Consider the following 24,597-nt stretch of genomic DNA (forward strand, 5'->3'; position numbering starts at 1 on the left):
CACGGCTGGGAGGATATTTGTAGAAGGGATTATTGAAATGAAAACCATCATGGATTGGATGATATGTTTTAGAAGGAAGGGATAATTGAGAAGACTAATCATCACGGCTAGGAAGATATTTTTGAAGGGATAATGGAGGAGACTAACTATCATTGCTTGGAGGATATTTTTCAGAAGGGATAATTAAGGAGACTATTCATCACGGTTAGGAGGATATTTTTTCAGAGGGATTATTGAATGAAAACCATCATGGCTCGGAGGATATTTTTTGAAAGGATAATTGAGGAGACATCATCATGGCTTGTACAATTTTTTTTAGAAGGGATAATTGAGGAGACTAACCATCATGGCTAGGATGATATTTTTAGAAGGGATAACTGAGGAGACAAACCATCATGGCTAGGAGGATATTTTTTAGAAGAGATTATTGAACACACAATCCATCACGGCTTGGAAGAAGGGATAATTGAGGAGACTACTCATCATGGCTAGGAGCATATTTTTATTTAGAAGGGCTTATTGAAATAAAAACCATCACGGCTTGGAGGATATTTTTCAGACGAGATTATTGAACAGACAAACCATCACGGCTTGGAAGTTAATTTTTAGATGTGATAATTGAGGAGACTAACCATAATTGCTTGGAGGATAATTTCTAGAAGGGATAATTGCGGAGACTCACACTCATGACAAGGAGGTATCTTTTTAGAAGGGATTATTGAACATTATTATTATTGATTATATGAACAGACAAACCATCATGGCTTGGATGTTATCTTTTAGATGTGTTAATTGAAGACACTAAACATCATGACTTGGAGGATATATTTTTTAAGGGGATAATTGAGAAGACTAACCATCATGGCTAGGAGGATATTTTTAGAAGGGTTAAATGAGGAGACTTATCATCACGGCTAGGAGGATTTTTTTAGAAGGGATTATTGAATGAAAACCACCATGGCTTGGAGGATATGTTTTAGAAGAGATAATTGAGGAAACTAATCATCTGGACTTGGAGGATATTTTTTAGATGTGATCATTGAGGAGATTAACCATCATTGCTAGGAGGATATTTTTTTTGAAAAGGGATAATTGAGGAGGCTTATCACCACGGCTAGGAGGTTTTTTTACAGGGATAATTGAGGTGACTTATCACGGTTAAGAGGATATTATTTAGAAGGGATTATTGAAATGAAAACCATCATGGCTAGAAGGATATTTTTTAGAAGGGATAATTGAGGAGACTATCATCCTGGCAAGGAGGATATGTTGTAGATTTGATAATTATTAAGGAGACTAACCATCATGGATAGGAGGATCTTTTCTAAAATGAAGGGATAATTATGGTGGAGACTAATCATCACTGCAAGGAGGTTTTTTTTGGAAGAGATTATTGAAATGAAAACCATCATGGCTTTGATGATATATTTTAGAAGGGATAATTGAGGAGACTAATTACCACGGCTTGGAGGATATTTTAGAAGGGAAAATTGAGGAGACTAAACATCATGGCTAGGAGGATTTTTTGGAAGGGATTATTGAAATAAAACCATTGTGGCTTAGAGGATATTGTTTTAGAAGGGATAATTAAGGAGACTAACCATCATGGCTTGGAGGATATTTGTTAAGAAGGGCTAATTGAGGAAACTAACTATTATGAATGGGAGAATTTATATTAGAAGAAATTATTGAACGCACAAACCATCACGGCTTGGAAGCTATATTTTTTTTAGAATGGATTGAGGAGAGTAATCATCATCAATTGAGGAGAGTTATCATCATGGCTTGGAGGATATTTTTTAGACGAGATTATTGAACAGACAAAGCATTACGGCTTGGAAGATATTTTTTAGATGAGATCATTGAGGAGACTAACCATCATTGCTAGGAGGATTTTTTAGAAGGGATAATTGAGGAGACTATGGCTTGGAGGATATTTTTTAAGAAGGGAAATTGAGAAGCCTAACCATCATGGCCAGGATGATATTTTTCGTAGAGGTAATTGAATGACGTTTTCTGGTTTCTAATTTTGAACAGAAAAGATTAAATGCATAGAAAAAAGGAACAGTCTCCTACCAAATCACTGCTCTATTCTGATGCTTGAATGAAGAAAATGTCAACAGACACTCACCTAAGCACAGTTCTTGAATTCTCTCGCAGAAGCACTCTTCAACACTTGAGCGGATTGCTGGCTGAAAAAAAATACCAACAACAATTATGAGTCATTAAAAATCCTCTAGGAGATAACTTGGAGTCTGGTAGGGAGGCATGGCTGAATTCCACAAGTACAATACGGCCAAAAAATGTCTGTACTGTGAAATGTAATTTGGGTTGACTATTTATCTCAAATGCGTTCTCCAAAAATCAAATCTATCCATGAATTCTACATAATGAATCCAGCTATTGAACTTGTATAAAACTGTGTGCATCATCATGATCCAGTGCGTTTGTATTTGCGCCCTCTAGTCTATTCTGACCAGTGACACTTTTATCCTGCAATGCTTAAAAGTAACTTGATGAAACCGGAATGGCGCACTGTGAACTAAAGTTCAAAGGCACTGAGAATATCCACAAATAATAACACAAATAAGACCGGCATTTTGAGATGTCCGGATACCTGTATACGTTCTTCCGTGGCCAACTTCCGCATAACTTTTCATTCTGATTGAGTTTGAGTGATATCCGGAAATAATGTGAGTACATTGCACTAGGATTTCATGTTTGAAAATTTCAACGATAAAGTCAATAGGAAAAAAGGAGGCAAAAAATAAGAGTGTGCTTGACCGTTCCAAAAATATTGGCCAGGTTATAAAGAGTCCAGGTTTTTCGAGACTTTTATTTTTGAAACCGAAAATGTGAAACACCGATTTGTAGTTCCTCTGAAATATTATTTTGAATGATCAATACATCTTTACTGTTCTGAATCACAGCAGGGAACTTGATGTTTTATACTTGCGAAAAACTGCGGTCAGAAAACAGTCCAACCTAACAGTCGAACCTAAATAAAAAAAAGTCCATAAATGTGACTTCGTAGTGTATTATCCATATCGACAAGAATCCAAATGATTTTTGTTCAAGAAGAAAAGAAACCAGTAAGTATTTGGACAATTTGTTTATGAGAGTGCACAATGGAAGTAGTAGCGGAAATATTGCCAGACAGGAATTCCTCATTTATATTGCCTTGAAATTTGACCTCACAAAACCGTGGTCTGCATCCGCACCAACTGTTTACATTAAGAGCTGAAATAAAATAGCTCGATAATTCAAAAAAGTGTTTGAAATTAACTCTTTCAGACGGGCTTTGATTAGTGCATGTTATGCACAAACAAAGCCCGTCTGAACAACTTAATTTCAAACACATTTGTAAATTATCGTGATACTTTATCAACTCCAAAGTGGTCGTTGGGAAAAGGCACAACTTCTGGATCGGAATTAGCGCGCTGGCTTTGCTGCTAGCAAACGTGTATCAGAGTCATTGTAAAAAGAAATTGAACATTTGTTCATCAATCTTTCTTTTTTCAGTCGTCAAGCTACCACATTTCACAAACACACAAAGACGAGGAAATATCAAGCCTACTACCGAGCTCGTTGTTTGAAAAATGATTGAATCAGCAACATTCAACAAAATCTGAATTCCGCAATGATTCAAACACATTGTTCAAAAGACAACAAATTTCTTCAGAGGAAAATGGATTGTTTCAAACACTCACCGAGCAAAATCTTGTTGTTGCAGTCAGTTCTCTCTCTGGTTGTCGTCCGAAGGTGTTAATGACCTGTGGTTGATGTGAAGGGTGGACGGCCCCACATGTCTTAAATAGTGCCATCGATTTCCTGAGCAGTGACTAAAAACTCGGACCTGGATTGTGATTGCATGGCTCATGTGCGCTGTCAATCACACATCACCGACTCGCTTCATATTAATGATATGAAAGCAATGTTAATGTCGTTGAGGCTATATAGTCACCATCAAAACTAGTCACCGAGATTGAAATGGCCGCTTCTTATTGGTGGATATTGTATGGATGTCGGTGACACATCCAAATATGGAATTTATGATTGACACACACAATCTGTCAGTCACAGACCACTCACTTGTGGTCACCGACTTGTCGTCACCAACTTGTCACCGACAAACTGTGATTGGTGGATAGACAAGTGACGTATACACCGGCCGTGATTCATTCAATGTACAGTTGGCGCTTCAGTCTATTAAATTGTGTGGATATATTCGGGATTATGAGGAATTAAATCGTACTCAAGCCAGCGGAGAAACTTGGGTTTAACTTGGGGTAGGGCACCTGAGGTGCGTGTTTTTTTTTCAAAGGCTGCACTAAATGCAAAATAAACGTATTATTACAGCTTAGTACAGTGAATGTTTTAATTCAGGATTTCAAAATGGGGCGGGGGAGGGCTGGGGCCGGCTTCCACAGGGGGTGGGGTAAATGCCCCGTGTCCCCGTAGTTATGCCCCTGAGGTAGGCTTTGCTCCTTGATTGGGACTTTGAGAAAATAAAATACAGTTAAATAAACTTTCATGAACTTTACGTATCATATACGGCCCGTGTATAATCGTGGCCTTCTAAATGTGGAAAAGGTTTTTACACTTGAATATCTCCCAGTTCAAATAATCATTTCCAGAAATGTTGGAATGCGTGACCGGTGATGATGGACCTAAAAATCAAACGTTCACTACCTAAAGTAATGACACAGTTCCAAAATAGCATATAAAGTGATTTAAGATCCCCCCCCCTATATCAACGAGAAAGGCTTGTATGGAACGACCAGATTTCCTACATTTGCTAGTTCGTGGCCTCCGCATAACGCGCACGACTCACCCTGAACTAGCCCTGGTGATATCCGGACAAATCACACCAGAGTTTGCCATTCTGTGTTGCGAACCACCTCGATTGATAATAATCTCTGAAGCAATGACGTAGCGACGATGGGGGTGGGGTGGGACAGTTGAACGACCACATGCCCCCCTTCCCCCTCCCCTCCCCCATACCAGTGGGACCATACCATGCGAGTAAATGACAAAGCCACTTGTCTGATTAGGGGCCTTACATGGCTTTGTTCCGAACCGGGCACGAAGCCTATGTTTACAAAACGACCGAAAGTCACCGAGGTCATGAGACATACCGGGGTTTCTCAAACTCCGGCTTCGTTCTGTATACCGCCTTCGGGCATGCGGCTTGGCAATAGAGCTGGATCCGGTATTGGAATGAAGCCGGGACTTTCAAAACCTCGCTTGCAACTCACTCGACTGTACTTATGTCTAGTCTCCGTTCCGAACGCCTCGCTGTTTCGCCACTAGGTTAACTACCGGCGCTAATCAGGGTGACATTGTGGAAAGGCTACAGTTACTCTCAATTCCATGCAACATGTATTTCTTGAGTTATCTTCCGGAAACCGAGCGTGTTGTTGTTTTGTCATCAAATAAGGGATATATTATTTTTTTTTAACTACTCCTCTATAAATTAAAAAGTGTGGTGTTGTCTATGATGACCAATCAGAAGATATAGTTTCACTCCAAAACAACACAATTATTTTCTCTAAATATTTAACAGGCAAATGTTGCAAGTCAAACTTTACATCTAGTCAAAATTTCAATCCCATAAAAGGACTAGTTTTAGAGCAATCGTGTGGCGTAGGTGTCACACGATTTTCTGGAGGCCGTGACTTCACTTTGGATGGGCTTTGTCCGTGTTACTGAAATTATATTGCCGCCGATAATCTGTGTTTTTCTCTCGATATTTATCATGCTTGTGTTAACTGTCATGCTCAACCTCTATAGGAAAAATTCCAATGCAATATAACAAATATTTTTGAGTTATCGTGTGACATTATGTGTGATTGTGTTTCTGTTTAATAATATGGTTGATATTCTGGACAGTGACTTCAGTTGGGAATGTAGTTTAATTGTCGGTGTTATACAAAAAACCGATAATCTCTATTTTGTCTGTCAGTATTTAACAGGCTTGCGGTGCCAGTCATGATTAACGTACAACTATATAGTATTGAGTAAAAAGTGATTTGTACAAAATTCATAGAACAAGAACGAAAATGAGATCGAAACAATTAAATGTTTTAAACGTGAAAAATATTATCCAAATGAAGCAACGTTCATGGCAAAAAAGTCACAATTCCTTTTCAAGAAGAAAAGAAATTCCCAAGAGGTTCCGTTGTTTCATTTTTTTCAAGGGCATTTCACCCAAACTCTTTTCAACTACTCTTTGCTTTCTGATTGTCTCGCGCAGAGACAGCTGTACCCAGCGGTTTAATCTTTCAATAGAGGGCGCACCACATGCACAGTGGTCGCTACTGTGCTACATGACTGCTAACACGCAGAGTCAACACGAACTGGTATTGAATAAAAAGAAGACACTAATGGTTCGGACAATATCTCATGGAACACTGAACGTATTAACTCAGTATTTCGTTGAATAATTGTTAATTATGTGTTACGATCGCCGGTACCATTTCAAATGAATTCGTCAAAGAACAAAATAATGTGAGCAAATAAACAACTTAGTGTGTGAAACCTGAAAAATACCTTCCGAATGAATGACATAGTAAATGACAGAAAATACTATATGGTTCGGTGGCCTAATTAGTCACAATTTACAAATTGTATTTTTGTGAAATTCCGACCAATAATTCTTCATAATGTATCACATTCAGGAGTATATTTTCATGGGAATTCGTTGAACAAGAACGAAAACGAGATCGAAACGAGATAGTGGACTGAAGTCGGTGCGCGGTGAGCGGTGTTTGTTTAGCGCGCCCTCTTATGGAAGAAATTGATGCACGGATAAAAATAACACGGAGTGTCCTCACAATGCTAATTCCTTCAATTGTTTTACATTCATTCGTTGGCGGTTCCTGTCAATTTTCAAGATGCTCTTGTCAAATATCATGGCAAAATATAAGAGGAAATGTCATATTTATGCAATGTGTTTATCTTGAGTTAATACAATAACTGTGTTTACACTGTTGAGGCAGAGAAAACGACATTTTTTATTCTCAATTTTCTACCTTGTTTGTCTTTTTTTCATGACCAATCATCTAGCCAGAATTCAATTCAATGCGTCTCTTAATTTTTTGAGATAGCGTGTCTACATGAACTATCGTTTCTGTGCAAGAGTGAGGCAAATGTTCTGTTTGGACTGTGACTGCAGCCTATAGCCAAGTTTTACTCCGTGTTGACGCAAGACACTGCTGATGGGGAGAAAAACAATATTTTGTCTCAATCTTCTGTCTTGTTTGTCTATTTGTCATGATCAGCCATTTGGCCACAATTCAATTCGATGCATCACTTAATTTTTGAGATAGCGTGTCCAGCCGGACTATCGTTTCTGTGCAAAAGTGAGGCAAATGTTCTGTTTGGACTGCAACTGCAGCCGATCACCAAGTTTTTCTCCGTGTTGCGACACAAGACACTGTTAAAGAAGAGCAAAACAATATTTTGTCTCAATCTTCTGTCTTGTTTTTCTGCTTTTCATGACCAATCATCTGGCCACAATTCAATTCGATGCATCACTTAATTTTTGAGATCCAGCTTGACTATCGTATCTGTGCAAAAGTGAGGCAAATGTTATGTTTGGGCTGCGTCTGCAGCCCATCGCAAAGTTTTTTCTCTGTGTTGCGACACAAGACACTGTTGAGGGAGAGCAAAGCAATATTTTGTCTTAATTTTCTGTCTTGTTTGTCTATTTTTCTCAACCAGTCATCTGGCAACAAATTTATTCGATGCATCACTTAATTTTTGTGATAGCGTGCCAGCTGGACTATCGTTTCTGTGCAAAAGTGAGGCAAATGTTATGTTTGGACAGCATCTCCAGCCCATCGCCAAGTTTTTCTCTGTGTTGCGACACAAGACACTATTGAGGGAGACAAAAAATGTCGTCTCAATCTTCTGTCTTTATTGTCTACTTTCCATGACCAATCATCTGGCCACTATTCGATTCGACGCATCACTTAATTTTTCAAATAGTGTGTCCAGCAGTGCTATCGTTTCTGTGCAAAAGTGAGGCAAATGTTCTGTTTGATCTGCAACTGCAGCCAATCACCAAGTTTTTTTCCGTGTTGCGACACAAAACAATGTTGAGGGAGAGCAAGACAATGTTTTGTCTCAATCTTCTGTCTTGTTTGTCTATTTTTCAAAACCAGTCATCTGGCAACAATTAAATTCAATGCCTCATTTAATTTTTGAGATAGCGTGTCTACCTGGACTATCGTTTCTGTGCAAAAGTGAGACAAATGTTCTGTTTGGACTGTACTGCAGCCCATCACAAAGTTTTTCTACGTGTTGCGACACAAGACAATGTTGAGGGCGAGCAAAACAATGTTTTGTTTCAATATTCTGTCTTGTTTATTTGTCATGACCAGTCATCTGGCCACAATTCAGTTCGATGCATCACTTAATTTTTGAAATAGCTTGTCCAGCACATCATCTATGATTGCACATGAAGGATATGGTTTGTTTGTGAGACTATAGCATTACACTTAATATTACCGTTCATCATATCAATCGAAATATTGTTAACATTGTAATTGACCTTTTAAGAAAACGGTGTCATTTTTTGCGACAGTCACATGCACACTACATTGTTTCTTTTCAGTGAAAAGTTCAGGCTTTTAAAGCTGCTCTGCCCGCATTGTTTGTTTTACTAGTTTAAACAATGTAACCACTTGATTTTCTATTTCGCTCTCGGATTCACGCCGTCAGAGAAAAAAATTATAAGCTTTCTATTTCAGATTCGAGGGATTTATTGGGCTCTTATATAGTTCGAAATTTTGGTCATGTCAAAATTCTATAATTGAACGTGGGCGGATCGTTTCGATAGATGTCTCCATCATAACAAAGTGCAAAGCTTTCATATTGCTAGAAAAAAAAATAGAAATTTAAAAACAAAATGTATTTTTCATTGTCAAAACTAACAAAATTGCACGGGCAAGCAACTATAAACTGATCACTTAATTCCGGTTATGCCATTCTACTTGTCCGATATAGCGCCCTCTGTTGAACATTTGAAGAGCTCCCTCTATTGATATAATAAACAGCTATTTTGTGATCCAATAAATAGCGCACTGTATTGAAAAACATAACAGCGCCCTCTACTGACCATACAGTTACCGACTCGCCCCCTTCCACTTGTTAGCCCCAAACGGGAAAGGTCAATAGAGGGCGCTATTTATCTAATCAATAGAGGGCGCAGTTCTTTTATCAGTTGACAGATGGCGCCAGATATCACCACATGGGGAAATTGCAACGTGATCCACAACTCGTTTTGGAAAGGTAAATTTCAGAATAAAATACAGGATTCTTTTGGAGCAGTTATTCAAGATCAGCGTAGTAAGACACTCGTAACGTGAACGTATAGTTTTGTCCCATTCTGACTAATAAAAAAGTAATAAATTATGCTGGCATGGCTGGCCAAAAAAACGTCAGTTAAGTTAGGCCTAGGGCTAGGCTAGGCCTTGTTTGAGTTTGCATGGACAGTCCCTAATTTTCAGAAGAATTGCTCCTTTAGTACACGTCCAGCAAATACCAACTCACGCTTTATTTAGCCGTTATAAATGGAGTGCCATGGCCTAGCGGTTAAAGAGCACCGGACTCATGTTCTGGTGTTTCAGAGGCAACAATGTCACGTGGGTTCGAGCCCGCCGGCGGACACTTGTGCTTAAGCAAGGCACTTGACCATTCTTGCTTCGTTCGGCTTTGGATGGGACGTAAAGCTGTAGGTCCCGTGTGTTGTATAATGCACGTTAAAGACTTGTTCGCTAAGTAAGAGAAGGGGTTCGCCTCGGTGTCCTGGCAGTGGCCGCAGCAACTTATATTAAACCAATGAAAGGTGCTACATAATGGGTCTCATATTTCTCATGTACTTCATTCATCTAATAATAGACATAACTGCCAGTGCCTTGAGTACATATACTCCGTTGCGATAATGCCTGAATAGGCTTCTGCAACGTAACCATACAGATACAGATAAAAGTGCCTTTCTGTTATCCTACGGTTTTCATAGAGATTGATGACGTGCATGCCATGAGCAGCCAGTGATGCAAGACACAGAGTCAGAGGAATGCAGCATATGATGCAATTGATGGCAGTACAGATAGCAGGTTGATCTCCAATGGGGAGCAGACATGGAAAGAATGTTGCAACCTGACGCCACTTCAGCGGTACAAAGTCTATGGTGAGTCAAGAAAATTGAAGTATTTCCTAACATTAAAATTGCAAATGTTTCTTAGTCCTAGATTCAAGTCTTAGCATAATTTTTGCAATGACTGTCCTTCATTGAGATGATGTATGAGGAAAACGGCAGAGTCATATTCTTTTTTTTTGGCCTAATAGAGAGTCGGGAACTAGGACGTACAGCTTTTATGGGCGGAAACCAGTTCAAGCTAGTTCCCGATTGTCTTTTACCATTTGATATCCACTTGTGTTCACAAGCGAGATCCAGTCTACTCATTATCATAATCGATGCTTCGCGCTCGGTAACAGAATCGCACTTGGAATATTGGGACCATTGAATGTACGCTGGGCATGAAGACTACATCACAAGTTGGAAATTTAACGTGTTCGTGATTGCAAGGGGAGCTCTCAGAATTGAAAGGGAAATTTCACTTTTCTTCCGGATCGTAAATAACCTTCAGTACAACCATCTTAATCATCGATGTCTATTTGTACCTCAGGTGGCCTATTTAGTAATTGGGAGGCCATTTTGAGGGTGAAATCTGAATGTTAAAAAGACGATAAGTTGGGTCCAAGCATGGTCCAAGTTACTCGGACTACTGTAAGTGTAGTCCGAAAATTTGGGACTCTCAATACTGTGTATGAGAGTCCCAAAACTTATGGTATTGAAAACATGCAAAGCAAGAAAAAAGACTGGCACCTGAAACAACCAGTCCAACACAGCTTCAGTACTGCATCAATCAACCATGCCAAAAGAATTTAAGAAACATGTGGCATGAAGCGGGAACTAGTCTCAATTTACTACACATTTCTCCGTAGTCAAGCCACCAGACTATTGACACTGAATGAAGAGGTCAGTCTTTTCAAATAGTTGGACCATATGGTCATGATGGTTGGACATGTACCAGTCTAGTATTTAGTCCCATTTTGAAATCACTTGACTTCCCTCTCATGTGCAAAACATTGAAGAAAAATCTCCTTTGAAAATTGAATTGAGTCTCCAAACTTGGTTGGTGAAATACTGAGGACATTTTCTTTGCCTGTTTTGTTTTGCACGTTTCAGAGCACTCCAGAGCCCTCTGCTGTAAGTGTAACTTAGCCCTAGTCCTAGCCCAGGTTGGACTCTGTTGTGTACACGCAACGGAGTCCAGGGTATGAATCTCTCCTGCCATAGCGAAAAAAGTTTTAACACATTTAGTATTAGTAAATATTGCTTGAGATTATATATGCTTATTGAATTCTTCTCATTGTCTTTGGGTAATGTATTTTTCTTTTCATTAGAAAATTGACGTGGCAGGTCACACAGTGGATGATTTGGTGAACAAGACAATAGAATACCTTCAGCCCAATCCAGGTAAGAACCAAAATTGAAACATCATTGGCGCTAACCTTCCCAAATCCTCCAAAATCCTATTTGCAAAATGTAGGCTTTTGCAGGATTGAGGCTATATGGCAAAAATGTGTGCCTGATTTATGAGGATGCACTGTGTCAAGGTCTTGGGCCGGATCTTGTGATGTTCCCTGAGCTCAGGGAACCAGACTAGCTGGCTTGCATCCATTCACGGATGTGTAACCGCTTGCAAAAAAAATGCAGACTAAATAAATTGGGTAAATTTGGGCACTATTTGGACAAATCAGTTTCTTCCAACGATGGTCGACCGACCATCTTTTGAAATCAATACAACAATTCCACTTTTCTTAAAAATGACAGCACACCAGGTGCCATGATTTCACAGGATGTCTGAGACTGTCATTCACCTACAGTCAAGTAAAGTATTTCATAATAATTTGGTAGTTTTGTTTGCTGATGTTTGCAAATGTCGTATATTACCTTTAATTGTAACCTTTGGAATAATTACGTTTGGGGTGACTATAGAACACCGGTTTGAATCGGGTCTAAGTATTCACTTCAAACAAACCAAATAGAGATACATCTTCTATTTGTGTGCCGACCCTAATCAATCGTATTGTCTTTCCTGAACAGTCTCCAGAGCCATGAGTAAAGTCCGTGGTCAGAACAAGGGAGGAACCAAGCCTCAACAACCCGTAGGATTCCTGGGAGAAGTCATGCTGAAGAACGGCAGAGAATTAGGAGAAGATTCAACGTTTGGTGAGCAAGCTTCAAGATGTATTCTCTTTCCTTCTGTGGTAGACTGATCAAAAAGCTCTCAAAAAGGTGCTCTAATCAGTGTTCCAATCCACCAACATAATATACCATGAGTATTGCGTAATTTATGTAGTGCCCAACACTTCAGATATGCAAGGCCAAGTAAAGAAAAAAAAACAGTTTCTCGTACCTGCCCGCTGCCTTTTTTGCACCCACTTTGTATTTTTAAATTTTTTTTTATTTATAAATGCATACATTTGCAATATACAGGTGAGTCAAAAAAGACGAACCCCAAATGGCAGGACCAATTTTTGAATGAAGTTTTGCCTGTAGCACTTTCCAAATCTAGGATATGAAAGCCCAATCAATGGGCTTTGTATTAACACAAGAATCATTCACATCACTCATTTGCTTTTCAAGTTACGGAATTTTGAACACAAACACCATTTTATAAAGTTCTGTCCATGGATCACAAAGAAATGTATGTGTTATTTCAGCAAAACGAAAACAATTCACATGCATCCCTATGAGAATTGTTTTCGTTTTGCTGAAAGAACACTTACTTTTTTACATTATTAGCCCAACTGTTTTCATTTTGATGGAAACAACAGGACAATAAAATCTTTCCTGTTAGAGGTATTATAAAAAGATGGATTTTGTTATGTTTTTGTTTTTGTTTGGATACAGGTACGGCGATGGTCGAGATGGGAGAATCACTGAGGCAACTTTCTGAAGTCAAGGACGCCTTCAATCTGAACGTCAGACAGAACTTCCTGGATCCCCTGGATCATCTCAAGAACAAAGATCTGAAGGAGATCAACGTGAGTTCCATCTTACAGAATCTAACATCATCCATTATCTGGTTGATTCTGATAGAATCAGGACTGTGTTGCACAGCCACGTTCCGGGAAATTCAAGCACAAATTAGGGAAAATGGAAAAGCATAAAGCCATGTCAGAATGAAGTGGCTACGGCTAATACATTAGTTGCACCTATGGAAGCAGATGAAGCCACTTCCCATGTGGGCTAGTGTTAGCCGTAGCCATGTCATTCAGACATGGCTAATGCTCACTAACAGAAGGGTTAACCAGGGTTACTGGAAATTACATTCTCATACAGCGTAATCCGGCGAACAAAATTAGAAGCCATTTTTGAGGTTGCGCCACGGCTACCTGCACGCATTCTTAAAGACGAGGCTCACAAATGTTTTGGTCGAAGGAGTCCGGAGTGCGCGATTCACGTGAGCCTAGTGCCTCCGCATTTATCCTGAGTTATCCTGTTCACAGACAAACCAAGGCCGATGAAAACATATACCTCACCTCATGGTGGAGGAAAAAAAAAGCAGACGGGAAACCGTTTTTTTTTACTCGGTCTAATAATGCATTTCATAGACCATGCATTTCATAGACAATCTCAGCTCCCAGGGTATACTTAGCACAGCTGTTTAGTTTTGGTGGAAACAACAGAACAATAAATTCTTTCTTTTTTATAGGTTTTATTTAAAAAAAAATTTGTTTCGATTATTTTTTGGATACAGGTATGGCGATGGTCGAGATGGGAGAATCACTGAGGCAACTTTCTGAAGTCAAGGGCGCCTTCGATCTAAACGTCAGACAGAACTTCCTGGATCCCCTGGATCATCTCAAGAACAAAGATCTGAAAGAGATCAACGTGAGTTCCATCTTACAGAATCTGACAGAATTTGGTTGATTTTGATAGGAGCAGGACTGTGTTGCACAGCCACCTGCGGGGAAATTCAAGCACAAATTGTGGCCAATCTGGAAAAAAATTGATACAAGACAAGTGATCGATTACTGGTTGATTTGGGTTGTAACTTATGCCTGTGTACTTTGGGTCATTCGATAAATTTGGGGTCCACTTTTTTCCTGTCCCTGTTACATCTGACATCTGTGATTTTATAATTCTGATGCACTCCTTAATGCAGTCGTCCTCCAAGGGTGATTATGAATAGCAAACTACCTACACAACGAATACAAAATTGTTTAAAGTCATTCTTAACCCTAACTCCCTGGGCATTTTTGCGATGATGCTGCAAAATCCTCCAACTGCCTCCGTGTCAAATTTGCATGCAGCCTCAATCCTGCAAAATCCTCCATTATTTCTTGAATGTGATCCGTGGAAGAATGATCACTGCTTCAATCCTACAAAATCCTCCAGCAATCACTGTCAATATGTTGAGGCAGAGCCAGTGACATCCTAGAGCAGTGCGGAGGACTTCAAGTATAATTTATGCACAGCTGAGCATAAACAAACACAAGGCCCGGCCCAAGACCTTGACACACTGCATCCTGCAAAATCAGCCACACATTTTTGCCAATTAAACAGCCTCAATCCTGCAAAATCCTCCATTTTGCAAAGAGGATTTGGGAGGATTTGGGAAGGTTAGAGTTAATGCAGTCGTCCGCCAAGAGTGATTATGTGAAGCAGACAACCTACCCAACAAATTGTTGAAGTCATTCTTAATGATACTTGAACAGCAAATAAAAACGTTCAGAGATAACAGGGCTCGAAAATTGTCACACTTTGACCCATAATTTATATAAGGAGCCTTACAGCAATGTGCAAATGTGTCTTGTCAAACAGTACATTAACTTTCTCCCCAATGTTTGATTTCTACAGCACCATCGGAAGAAGTTATAGGGGCGACGTCTTGACTTTGACTACAAAAAGAAGAAGCAAGCAAAAGGTAGGCGACAGATTATCTCAACTCCATCATATCAAATCATCTTACATTACTAAAATCATAACTAAAACAAAAATAATTGTCAGGCTTCCAAAGTGTTATTGTTAACCTGACACTAAATTTATCATCATTAATTGTCATAGAGTATGTCCCAAAAAAGTGTCTGTGGAAAAAAAAGTCTGATGTGGTTTGGCATTGGAATCATTTGCCCTTGAGCATTAAACCGAGGTCTTGCCATGATGACTGATAGCCAGGCAAATGATTCCAATCCCAATTGCAGCCCTTTTCACAACATGCAGGATTTTACACAGCTTACATAACACAGCACTTAAATTGATTAAGGCAAGGAACTTGGTCACAGTGTCCCAAAATGTTGTTGTGATCAATTGACAAGTGTGCAGTGATGCGTGACTAACATTAAATGAAACTCATCGGGGTTGAGGCCAAGATAGGGAGTATCTGCACAATCAAACTTTTTCAAAATGGACTTCATGGTTTTTTTTTTTTTTTTAAATAGTCAGACGGACATTTCTTTTGGACATACTGTATAATGCGTATAATATTTGTTTGCACTAAAAGAATAAAAACAAAAATTGCATTTAAAATAGTGTTCCTTGCAAGCCTTCAATTGTGGTTTAGATTGTTTGAGGACTTAGTTTCGACAATCGAGAAAAAGTTTGAACTTTGTATCAGCCATATTCACTCAGCGGCCAATATGATCTGCCAAATATTGTTTCCAAAAGTGGATATTGTCATCGGGAACTGAACTTTGTTACTTTGATCGATAGGCCTAACTGTCTCTAATAGAAGAGTTTAATCATGAAATCCTGTAAATTGACGTCGCTGTGAAGGAATTTTCAACACCTTTGATTTCAACATCATTTTTTTTTTACCACTCACTGTATTAATATTTTACTTTCATTTTTCACTGTGCATCATCTACATACTCATCAGCATTAGCAGGTTTGGTCGGTATGTCAATAGTCTAGTTCCTAGACTCGTCATGAATGGTCCCTTATTGTGCTTAGCACCCATAGTGTACACCCATAGCTCACTACAAGTTTGAACTAACAATAAGCGAAACTGTCTGTGAGTTTCAAAAATGAGAATAGATAGTGTTGTTGACCTTTGTTAAAATGCACAATATTACCTTGTACTTTCCCTACAACAATATTGTGAATGTGTGTATGTAGAATGCTAGATGCTTAAAGCTACAGTCCATCATTTGTAATTTGTGCATTTTGTTCGTTTGTAGCAACAAAAGAGTTCAAAATCTAATGAAGGATACTGAGCAACTAACCTGATGAAGTTTCAGCTAAGCTTCAGCTGTACATTCCGAGAAAAACAGCATTCTAAGACCTCAATTTCAAATCAAAAGTTACTGAATCATGTGTTGAATTGTTTTGAATTGCAGCTATACGCGACGTCGCGCACTGATCCGACGGATTATAACAACCGCGCGCGTGTGTGCGTCGTTCCAATACTTGTGGGCGCTGCGCTGAATAACAAAACGAACTCCTAATGTAAATTTTCCTACGGTGCTTCTTAAGAATCACCATTGGAAATGCCTTCTTTCGTTGATTACTTCAAAATGACAGCTTCCCAGAAAGAATAATTTCACAGGGAGTTTAGTTCCCTTACTATCTTTCAACCAAGTATGTTTTTCAACAATAATTACGCCAGTTACTTTTCGGATGGCTGCAAATGATGGACTATAGCTTTAAGATTTACAACTGTGATAAATGTCCATGTAATAGATTAACCTCAGTCCACATGTACGTGCAGGCTTTTCAGTACTCCTACTTTTCCTAGATATTTTTTTTACCGTGCTCCAATTTTTCCTACTTTTTCTTGAAATTCCTACTTTTTCCTATTTTTTTGTCCCACAACTCCGAAGAAATTTAATCTCATTGAAAACTTTCATGGCAGTGTTACACACTGTCAAATCACACAATGAAGGGCTTGGGCGCAGGAGTACTGCAACTGTACTTCCAAGAGCTTAGTTGAGGATGGAGCACAAGTGTTGTGAGTACAGAACATGCCAAATGAGGCTTATGATGCTGTGGACATGGGCGAGCATTAATGAAAACTGCTCCTGAAAGCCAGCAAAAGTCCTACTTTTATCCTGATTTTGTCCTCCAAAATCCGACTTCTGTCCTGTTGGTTTTTGTAAATTTTGACCCTACTTTTCCCCTACTTTTTCACCTGGGTCTGCTTGAAAGCCTGTACGTGTATCGTACTATCATGACGTTCTATTTTGAAGTGTGTTTTAAATCGAATTAGGTTAATTGCCCTTCCACGACGTTTAAACACTGTATACTCAGTGGGTAACACACTGAGTAGGTGTTTAAACGTCAGTGAAGGGCAAAACCTAATTTGATTTATATCACCCCGACGCAAAATTCCATCTTATAAAAGTGTGTTTTAGTTAGTTAATCAGTTACATGTACCTAATAAACGTCTACCCCTTCAGGATTGGTCTAGACAGCCTCCGGGATAGAAAAAAACGACCAAACTGAATACAAAGGAATCCAACGGCTGTTTAGATTAATGGTCTCCATGCGCAAACAGGAGAGGGAGCTATTTGATCACTTTCGATAGTCCAGTGGATAGGACACACTACGTATAGCGCATGGTACCCTGACTACTTTCATTCCCAATATGCACAAAGCCATAGCGTCTTCCTGTGGCGTCAGGCGTCGTTGGCAATGCGTTCAAATGTCTCTCCCAGTCGTCTTCCCGACCCCAACTCTCCCTTTCTTACCGTTGAGGGGGTACTTGTGCGAAGAGCCCATTGGTCTATAATTCTATGATGACATCATGTTTCTATTTTTACTTTCCATGTACCTGTAAAAACGTTTTCGTCGGTTCCTCTCAGCAGCAGGTGGTATGTCAACACCGATTTTGTAGCGTAGCATTTCGTAGAAAATATTGTGGTGAAATAGATCAGAATTGATTGAGGATTCAGAAAATACAGATAAGGCCAAAAATCTGTGTGTCCGTCATGCGTAGTGCGCACTGCCTGATGTGTAAAAATCAGTTGTTTGATAAGCAATGTGCATACATACATAGGTCCATGTACCTGTATTGCGCATTGCGTTATCCCTGCTGTGTTAAGACCAGTCATTGTGGGAATATGAGCTTTTACGTCGGTCAAGTGTGCCGAGAAATATGTACTCGTGGATTTTCAGAGTACGCATCGCAGATACGCAACTGGTATGCAAAACGCAATACGCACATCAAAAACGGACACATGGATTGTCAGCCTAAAGCCTATCAAATTTGGCCAGCAGTCTGGGCTATAGAGTAGGCAGTAGTGCTATATATTTGTAGATTTCGCCGTGGGTGCAGAGTCGAAAATGAAGGGAAAAGGAAAAAGTGTAAAGCCACGTCAGAATGAAGTGGCTACGGCTAATACATTAGTTGCACCTATGGAAGCAGATGAAGCCACTTCCCATGTGGGCTAGTGTTAGTCGTAGCCATGTCATTCAGACATGGCTTATGCTCACTAACAGAAGGGTTAAGCAGGGTTACTGGAAATTACATTCTCATATACAGTGGAACGTTGCTATACCAAACACCGCTATTTTGAAATATATTATCCCAGATTTCTAAAGCTCGGTAGTCATTTTTTTTGAAAATCAAAACTGGATTAGAGTTCACTTTGTCATTTTGCAGTTTTGGTTTTGTTTTGGTTTTGATGCTAGCTTGTGCATGTTACTTCCTTTATTTTGTTTGGCATTTCACGGGAACGTCCTCATGAAACTTGCATGTTTTGTTTTTAAACATCCTGCTTGGAACACTAACAGCATGTCATAGAACAAACGTAGCCAGCATTTTCACTTTGCCTGCATGTTTAAGCCAGCTGCTATGTTTTCTTGATTGGAGATTATCATTCCATTTTCATTTCATTTTTTTTCAGTTTATTTTAAGCACATCCAAATCAAGCAACAGTCCAAAGACCAAAAATGTCTGTTTTACTGGGTGATGAAATACGACAATTTATGTTATCAATAAAACCTAAACAATATTCAAAAAGAAAAGAAAATTGCTTTGGAAGATGATCAGATTGACCCCAAAATGGTAAACTTTAAGAGTGCTTTTAGTTTTAACATCAAAAGACATATTGTGTTACAAGTTTTAGAATGTAATTTGTAACTGTTGTAAATTATTGTCTACTAAAGAAGGACAATTACTGGCAAAGAGTTAATGTCGGTTGTAGTTGATTCTGTCAGAAATAACATGAATTTGTATATATGGAGGTATCATGAATATTCATTACATCTCATACATATTTATGAGCCTGTTTGCGCATTTTGTTGGTCAATATTCAATTGCATTGATGAAAAAAATTGACCCAAATCATTTTTGCGTGGACTCAAACTTGGAAAAGTGTAGATAAGTGACTTTTCCGAGGACGAAATTGAGAATGTCTAAGTGTTAAATATGTGTGAGTTGTAATAAGTACGGAACTTTGTTATGCAGCTGATTTCACAAAACAGTGCGTAACTTACGCCATGCGTAGGACTTACACGCAACAAACTTATTGCGCGGCCACGCAATGAACTTACGATCGATTTCACGAAAGTTGACGTTCATGGGCCACGTTTTAAACAATCTAAACATCTTGGACGAGGATAATAACAGCATTTCATGGAAGAAATGTTTGTGTATGATTTGTTCGTTCGTGAAGCAGTTGTTGAATCACTTCCGCCCGCCATTTTGGAAAAAAAACCTGGATTAATACAAAAAAATCTTAAAAAGCAATCAAATTTAATAGACGAATGAAGTATACAAAATGTAGCTCCATGGAATGCCATTGGAAGCTATTGAGCTGAGTGAGAATTACAGATTACACACAGGCATTCAAATACAAATGACATTTCAATCATTTGAGTCAAGACTGAAACAGTATTTTTACTGTCAGATTTTGTGTTTCGATTACGAGGAACAAGTCCACTCTTTTTTTCTGAAATATTGATGGCGATTTTTGTCCGTTTTTCCATTCATTCATGGAGGTGGGAAAACGTTTATGTTTCATGGTATTTAATGGGTATTTATTTGTTTGTAGAATGATAATTATCAGTGGTGGACAACTGAATGTTGGATCATTGTATCAAAATATTCATTACTTGGGAATAGAGTATGCAAATTACGTGAAATTTTCACAGTTACTAGTCAATAACAAGTACTTTACCCCTATTTATATTAAACAGAGCGAGCCACATATTTTTTGAAATATGTTTCTAATTTGGTCACTTTTTTTATGACTCATTGTGTACATGGTGATGGAGTAACTCTAACTCCCTAGCATGATGTACCAGGAACCATACCCATCCTGGCAAATTCCAACACCATATGGGAAACTGCTCACACATATTTCTGACTTTGATTCTGGAGGTGTGCCAACCCAATGTAAAAGACTGTCAGTTTAAGGGTACTGTACCCATCCTGACGGATTCCCACTAAACATGCAGTTGGGGTTTGATGGTTGAGTTCTGTTAGGGTTAATGCATGCTTGCATGATGCAGCAATTATACTACATTTCCACACCAGGAAAATACTGGCATCTTGGATAATTCTGAGCCAATATTTCTGACTTTTGTTCTCATCAATCTTGTTTTTGTTTGTGTTGCAGGAAGCACAATTCCTGAAGAAGAAATCCAGTTTGCAGAAGAGAAGTTTCACGAATCTCAGGAGCTTGCTGAGAACGGGATGAGGAACCTCCTTGAGAGTGATGTAAGTACCTGACAAATCGGAGCAAAGATGAGCCAAGATGCACTAGAGCATCTTACTACTCAATCAGATACCACTCATTGAGTCTCAAGAACAAGTTTTCACTTTATATTTCTGCACATTTATTTTGATATTTCTCTCAGTTCAACCATGGAAGAATAATTTATACCGATATTGTATGGGTGAAGAGATTGACGGTTTCCTTTTTAATTCTGTTGTGTAAGATATTCTTTAAATTGCCATGTAATTTAATTGTTTTAATGCAATCCTTGAAAATGCACCTTGTTTTCTTTAACAGGTTGAGCAGGTGTTACAGCTTCAAGCGTTAGCCGAGGCACAGCTAGAATACCACAAACAGTCTGCGGAGGTCTTGGAAAGCCTTCTGTCAACACTCAATGAAAGGTATGCCAACAGGGGAAATCTGCCCCCCCCCCCACTCACAAGTGTCCATGTTTGATAATCAAAAAAAAAAACGAAGAGAAGTAGGGGTTACTTTTTTCTAAATCGATGCTTCTCGTCATCAACGGATTTGTGAAACTTAAATCAGAAAGAAATATAAAAGGTTAAACAACCCTAACATCAGAGGTCCAGAACATACACCCCACCCACCCCATCCCCCCATCCCTCCATCCCCACCCCCACCCACACCCCCACCCCCTCACCTTCTAAAATTTGTATCCTTGTGGAGACGTTTCTTTGTTCTCGTGTAGTAAAGTGTTCGATTTTGAAAGTGAAGTTTCAAAACGCTCTTATTTTAACCAAAATGAGTTTCCTTGGCTGAAATTTGGACTTGATATCCCTTTTCTCAAACTCTTCCATTTGCGACAGATCAACCACACCCCCACCTACACCCCACATCCCCACCTACACCCTTGACTTGTGATGACTTTTCTTGTGCTGGACTTGTGATGGACTTGTGATTGACTTGGGATTGACTTGTGATGGACTTGTGATGGACTTGTCATTGACTTGTGATTGACTTGTGATGGACTTGTGATGACTTGTGATGGACTTGGGATGGACTTGTGATGGCCTTGTGACTGACTTGTGATTGACTTGTGATGGACTTGTCATTGACTTGTGATGACTTGTGACTGACTTGTGATTGACTTGTGATGGACTTGTCATTGACTTGTGACGACTTGTGATGACTTGTGATTGACTTGTGATGGCCTTGTGATGGCCTTGTGATGGACTTGTCATTGACTTGTGATGGCCTTGTGATGGCCTTGTGATGACTTGTGATGACTTGTGATTGACTTGTGATGACTTGTGACTGACTTGTGATGGACTTGTCATTGACTTGTGATGACTTGTCATTGACTTGTGATGACTTGTGATTGACTTGTGATGACTTGTGATGACTTGTGATTGACTTGTGATGACTTGTGATGGCCTTGCGATGGCCTTGTGACTGACTGACTATAATACCCAAACTTGTCAGTTACCATCCTTCTCAATGTTCTGTGATGCTTTCCAGGGTTGAGGAGGCAGGCAGTCGACCCAAATCAGAACGCAAACCCAGAAGTACTTTCAACTCTTACTCCACGAAGAGAGACTCCAGTGACGGAGACGACACCGACGCGTACCCGTCAACGGTGGATTACAACGCACCAGGTAAGTCAACAGGGATCTCATGCTCCAGCTCAGCACACAGTTTGCTTAAGGTTGCAGGCCAGTAAATAGGCCCCAAATTGCCTTCCCTGGCCAAATCACCATTTGAATGTCCTCAATTTGTTTGCTACATGTATTGGAGCATTTTGTGGGCCGTGAACTTGAGGGTTTGTAAAACAAGAAGGGTCCATGCCGTGATGAGGACGAAATTTGGATGAAATTACCGTAGTCCCTAAATTTGCTCTATTTTGCAATGGAGCATAGGCATCGTTTTCAAAATGGCGATGGACTTCAGGACTACTTTCAGGGGTAATCATCTTTGGATGGAATTTTCTCCCAAAACTCATTGGATTACCCACCGAAACTTGATGAAATGAAAGATGATGAAATGAGCTTTAATTTGATGTGTGCCTCAAGCACCTTTAGAGACGTGTGAGTATTTGTCCTGATCTTTAGAAGTGGAAGTATTTATCACTGAGGTTTATGGCAGTTTATTCGCTGGTTTGCAACCTATAGGCTTTCAAACCGGACAGAAAATATTGCTCAGTAAAAACAGGTCACCAACTAACCATCTGTCAACTGTCATGTGAATATTAGTTGTAACTGGTACCTTGCAAATTTGTGCAAACTGAATAAATTTGCTATTTTCAACTGATTGTGTGATATTTATTTCCAATTTCTCAGTACCTGTAACAGCAACGAAGGAACGCTGCAAGGCACTGTACGACTTTGAGGCAGAAAACGAGGGCGAACTGGGGTTTCAGGAGGGCGACATCATCAGCATCGTCAGTAAGATCGACGAGAATTGGATCGATGGAGAGTTAAACGGTCACACGGGATACTTCCCGGCTAACTACGTGGAAATTATCTAACCGGTTTAATCATGGTAGGTGGTAGCGTTACTTATAGTGTTGCAGTTTGTACTTTGTCATCGTGTGGTTGAGTATGAGTGTGAGTTCTTCGCGATGAGTACACGTACAAGTACTTTGTCATCCTGAGTTTGAGTACGAGTACGTTGCCATGGGCACAAGGACACATTGAAGTACTTTGTCATCATGAATTCAAATACAAATACGAGGACTTTGCCTTGAGTACTAGTACGAGTACGCATATTCTGGCATGACAAGTATGAGTATGAGTACTTTGTCTGAGTATGAGTCATTTCTATCAGTATGAGTACTACAATACTGGTTACTCACAATGGAACTCTGTGTACAGTGAACAGATACATTGAATAGCGCCCTCTGGAGAGTGGTCCTATGTATATCAGCATAATGTCAATTGTGTACTTTTTTTTTTTTTTTTTAAATTCCATCATATTAAGCTATGTATTTCCATAGACGAGATCTCTCAATTGTTAGTTCTTTGTAAGCCTTGGCAGTCTGGTGTTTTCTTTCTTGAAACAACTAAGAATATGTCTTCCCTTTGATTATACCAAATGAGAAATTACCGGTCTGTTGGTATTTAAAAGGACTAGGCATTATACAACTTGGAACTCTTGAAAAGTCCCCCAGATTCAGTGAATTCCAAATGATGTGGCTACGGCTAGGAAGTACAGGAGTCTATGGGAAGTGACCTCAGCCGCTTTCCATAGACGTGGCTACGGCTAGGAAGTACAGGAGTCTATGGGAAGTGACCTCAGCCGCTTTCCATAGACGTGGCTACGGCTAGGAAGTACAGGAGTCTATGGGAAGTGACCTCAGCCGCTTTCCATAGACGTGGCTATGGCTAGGAAGTACAGGAGTCTATGGGAAGTGACCTCAGCCGCTTTCCATAGACGTGGCTACGGCTAGGAAGTACAGGAGTCTATGGGAAGTGACCTCAGCCGCTTTCCATAGACGTGTGTGTGATTGCAAGCCGTAGTCAAGTAATTTGAACACAGCCTTGGTCAAGGCTTGCTCAAGAGTAGTCTGGTGCCGTTTGCAGCACAATGGGGAAAATACTAGGTTGCCATCAGGAACTAGCATTTCCATTGACATGTAATTTGTTTGATACAGAACAAGGATAGCCGTGTCTGAATTACTCAGCTATGGCTCATGTGTAATATCAAGCCGTAGTCGTAGCCCAGTAATTCAGACATGGCTAATTATTCCAATTTTAAAGACGCTCCTTAACACACAGGAACTGAACAATTTAAGAATAATTTCTTGATATTGTAATTCATTATATCATAATGATACAAATACCGAATGTTACATAACTTGAATATTATGTATAAATGGAGCTAAAATAATTCTTG

At 39.4% G+C, this 24,597-nt stretch overlaps 1 pseudogene; it reads left to right on the forward strand.

Annotated features, from left to right (window-relative positions):
- The first annotated feature begins 11,484 nt into the window (after positions 1-11,484).
- Positions 11,485-23,906, forward strand: LOC119739514 (annotated as a pseudogene).
- Positions 23,907-24,597: the final 691 nt, after the last annotated feature.

The sequence above is a fragment of the Patiria miniata genome, unplaced genomic scaffold (genome assembly GCF_015706575.1).
Source record: "Patiria miniata isolate m_02_andy unplaced genomic scaffold, ASM1570657v1 HiC_scaffold_10, whole genome shotgun sequence".
In the NCBI taxonomy this organism is placed as follows: Eukaryota; Metazoa; Echinodermata; class Asteroidea; order Valvatida; family Asterinidae; genus Patiria; species Patiria miniata.